Genomic DNA, 4579 nt, shown 5'->3' with positions numbered 1-4579 from the left:
TCAGGATCTTTTCAAATGAGTCACCACTTCACATCAGGTGGCCAAAGTATTGGAGTTTCAGCTTCAACATCAGTCCTTCCAATGAATATTCAGGACTGATTTCCTTTAGGATGGACTGGTTGGATCTCCTTGCAGTCCAAGGGACTCTCAAGAGTCTCCTCCAACACCACAGTTCAAAAGCATCAAGTCTTCAGCCCTCAGCTTTCTTTATAGTCCAATTTTCACATCCATACATAACTACTGGAAAAACCATAACTTTGACTAGATGGACCTTTATTGGCAAAGTAATGTCTCTGCTTTTTAATATGCTGTCTAGATTGGTCATAACTTTAATGGTAAATATCTATCTATCCTTTTTTGAGCATCTCTCCAAATTCCAGTTCCAGGGCCACACACTCTCAGCCCAGTATTTCTTCCATAACCCAAAGGATTCACAATCCTTTGCTGTCTGTTGTAACATAATATTAAGAATAAGACACTTTCATGATTATGGAGTAGTCATTTTCTCCAAACATTTTCTTTTTCCATCAGCTATCTGTTGAACTACTTCATCTGATCACCTGAATAACCAATGACTGACCACTCGTGATGACTGATTTCATCACAGACCTAGTCAATGGCTAATAATAGAATTGGTTCATAACAAGTTAGAAGGGTGTTAGAGTAACCCAAACTCAACAGAGAAACAAGACTCGGGTTCCAGTGGATTTCTCACTAACTACCTGAATGACTTCTGATAAACCATTTAAATTCTCTGGGTCTCATGATAAAATGAGGAGTTAAGTCTAATAAGTAATTCTATGATCATGTGTATTACTCATGGATATCTTAAATATATCCATATCCAAAAATAAACAAACACATCAATGGGATAAATAGAGAAACATGAACACACCCAAATAACTGAGTGCATTTATTTTTATGGAAAAAGTGGCATCACATAACAATATTAACAAGACTGCACTTAATAAATTATGTTTAGGTGATTGACACCCTCTTAAAAATAACTTAATTGCATCCCTAGCTTACTTATTAAGCCAAAATAAATTGTAAGTGGTCCACAAATGTAAATATAAAAAAGCCAAAACCACAAAAATTTAAAAGAAAGCATAGAGAATGCTTTTATCAGGTCTGTATGGGGAAACCCTTTCTAAGTATGTCACAAAACTTCTCTGGAAGGATATATTGATGTATTTGATACATTCTAATTTAAAAATGCCTGAATAAAACTAAAGTCAGAAGACAAACAGAAAACTTGATAAATATTTATAGTACTTAACACATGGGGTTGATTTCTTTAATATGTAAAGATGTCTGACAAATCAATAAGCAAAAGACAAGCATATTATTTCTAAGTAGTTAAATATGAAAATGCGGTACACAAAAAAGGATATTAAAAGGGCTTTTAACATGAACTATACACAATCTCATGCAAATATTCGAATATCTCTTCTAGAGTTAAGAGTTGAAGGAATGCCATTTGATTTTCTTTTCATTTTTAAAAATTTTTCATTGATTGACTCTAGAGTAGAAACCATTGAACTAGATAATGCTTAAGATACACTAACCTCTGAAGTTATGTTTTTGTCTATCTGTGATCCAATCTATTTTCCTATCCCATCTCCCCTGCTGCTGCTGCTGCTGCTGCTAAGTTGCTTCAGTCATGTCCGACTCTGTGTGACCCCATAGATGGCAGCCCACCAGGCTCCTCTGTCCACGGGATTCTCCAGGCAAGAATAGTGGAGTGGGTTGCCATTTCCTTCTCCCCGTCTCCCCTACCTAACCCACAAATATCCAATACAGTATCAACCCTGCAAGCTGCCCTCCTCACTTCTTTAATGGAGGGACTAGATGTGTTGAAGGGGAAATTAGTCTTCTGTTGAACTGGAACTTGTTCAAATTCATGCCTGTGGCATCAATTACATTCCCTAAGATATCTAGAATTTGGGGCCTTTTCCTCTCACATTCACTTCGGCTTTATCATCCTGAATGATTCCACTTCCTCACGCCTCTGCTTAGCTTGTGTTGCTTGTTCATTTTTATCAGATGACCTCATTTCCTTAATTCACAGAGGGAACAGAAATCATTTTGATTTTCTGTTTTTCTGACCACTGTCCCACCCCAAAGGGCAAATTTCCTAGCATCCCTATCCTCTTTTTCTCCCTCATTTTGGTATCAGAGGAAAATACATCTCTTCTGTACAAAGGAGGCACCTTTATTGAAGTTCTGCATCCCAGAGACTCCTTCTACCTCAGTCCATTCTGCATTATCTTTTCTCTTCTCTCTCTTATGTGAGTAGTCTTTTCCACTGCCTGCTCTTCCATTCCAGTGGTCCTCATCCAGGAATAACTTGCCTCTCTCCCCAGGGTACTTGGCAATGTCTGGAGACATCTTTGGTTGTCACAATGGGGGGCTACTGTACTGGCACCCAGTCGGGGTGCTACCGGCTACCAGCACACCAGGGCCGTGGATGCAGCTATACATCCTGCAGAGCACACTCCATCACTCCAGCACGCCTGCACGTGTTCCTGGCCCCCAAGGCTCCCAGGCTCACAGATCCTGCAGCCTATCCTTCCTTCCTTCCGCCCGTCCTTTCTCTTTCTCTCTTTCACTCTCTCTGACACACACAGAGAAACACACAAACAAATTATATTTTAAACACATTTTTCCCTTGACGCTTCAACTCTTTGTAGCTATTCCTATCTTTATCTTCCTTTTTTCTTAGCCAAGCTTTTTTTTGGGGGGAAAAAATGATTAAACCCATTGTTATCATATCTAACCACTTAAGGCAATCTGGCTTCACTGAAATCATTCCAGCAAAGGTCACTAACAACTCAGTGTTGCCAAATCCTAAAACAAATCTCAGTCTTATCACCGAAAAATTCTCTGAGGCGTTTTGTCTTGTCAGGTTTTTATTTTTTTTTTTTTCTTTTTTGACAGATCCTTCTTTAAAATTCTCTTATTCTCTATCGTCTCACCTTCCATTCCCAGATCTTGGAATAAAGACTTTCCCATTTGCCATTCCATGATTCTCTGTGTGCTGTGCTCAGTCACTCAGTCCTGTCTGACTCTCTGTGACCCCGTGGACTGTATCCCGCTGGGCTCCTCTGTCCATGGGATTTCCCACACAAGAATACTGGAGTGACTTGTCATTTCCGTCTCTAAGGGATCTTCCTGACTCATGGATCGAACCCACACATGATGATATTTCTGATTCCTTCAAAGCTTTTAGTATTCTCTTCTAAGATTGTATTTTTAATTTTAAGAATTTTATATCCACCACCTAAAGGCTGATGGCATGTAGATATATAACTGTTAACAAAACAATTGTATGGGAGTCAAGGCAAATATAACCAATCATCTCTGAGGGTCTCATCCTGTATATCCTCAAAGCACTTCAAATTTTATATATGAAAAAATGAACTTATATTTTCACACTTGAAAATTATGTCCACTCTTCTGCATTTTCTATCTCATTGCAAACATCATTATCTAACCAATCTCCCAAGAAAGAAACCATACACCTTGAAGCTCTTCCATTCCCTATCATCCCATACAATCTAATCAGTTTTGTTGTTTAGTTGCTCAGTCATGTCCAACTCTTTGTGATCCCCATAGACTACAGCCCACCAGACTCCCCTGGTTCATGGAATTCTCCAGGCAAGAGTACTGGAGCAGGTTGCCATTCCCTTCTCCAGAGGACCTTCCCAACCCAGGGATTGAATTCGCATCTCCTACATTGCAGGTGGATTCTTTACCACTGAGCTACCAGGGAAGTCCGCCCTAATCATTGAAAGTGAAAATGAAAGTCACTTAGTTGTGTCTGACTCTTTGCAACCCCATGGACTATACAGTTCATGGAATTCTTCAGGCCACAATACTGGAGTGGGTAGCCTTTCTCTTCTCCAGGGCATCTTCCCAACCCAGGGATCGAATCCAGGTCTCCCGCATTGCAGGCAGATTCTTTACCAACTGAGCTATGAGGGAAGCCCAAGTATAAAATCTACACCATTAATACCTCCAAGGGCCTCCCTAGTGGCTCAGAGGTTAAAGCGTCTGCCTCCAATGCAGGAGACCCAGGTTCAATCCCTGGGTTGGGAATATCCCCTGGAGAAGGAAATGGCATACTGAATATTCTCCAGTATTCTTGCCTGGAGAATCCCATGGACGGAGGAACCTGGTAGGCTACAGTCCGTGGGATCGCAAAGAGTCTGACATGACTGAGCAACTTCAAAGATGTCCCATTCAAGTGGGTCACTGCTCATGCCTTGATTTATGTATCCATCACCTCTCAATTGGATAACTGTTCAGTTCAGTTCAGTTCAGGTTAGTTGCTCAGTCGTGTCTGACTCTTTGTGACCCCATGGACTGCTGCATGCCAGGCTTCCCTGTCCACCACCAACTCCCAGAGTTTGCTCAAACTCATGTCCATTGAGTTGGTAATGCCATCCAACCATTTCATCCTCCGTCATTCCCTTCTCCTCCTGCCTTCAGTCTTTCCCAGCATCAGGGTCTTTTCCAATGAGTCAATTGTCATGGATAATTGCAACACCTACAAATTGATTTCCCCACCTATAGC

General features: G+C 40.8%; 1 non-coding gene across 1 annotated transcript; it reads left to right on the top strand.

The window, feature by feature from the left end:
• The first annotated feature begins 4029 nt into the window (after positions 1-4029).
• On the top strand, positions 4030-4101 carry TRNAW-CCA (transfer RNA tryptophan (anticodon CCA)). Its single transcript has one exon. It is a non-coding gene; the product is annotated as a tRNA-Trp (tRNA).
• Positions 4102-4579: the final 478 nt, after the last annotated feature.

This window comes from Bos indicus, chromosome 27 (assembly GCF_029378745.1).
Source record: "Bos indicus isolate NIAB-ARS_2022 breed Sahiwal x Tharparkar chromosome 27, NIAB-ARS_B.indTharparkar_mat_pri_1.0, whole genome shotgun sequence".
Taxonomy (NCBI): domain Eukaryota; kingdom Metazoa; phylum Chordata; class Mammalia; order Artiodactyla; family Bovidae; genus Bos; species Bos indicus.
Note: the sequence above shows the minus strand (reverse complement) of the source record. Positions and strands in the feature narration are given on the sequence as shown.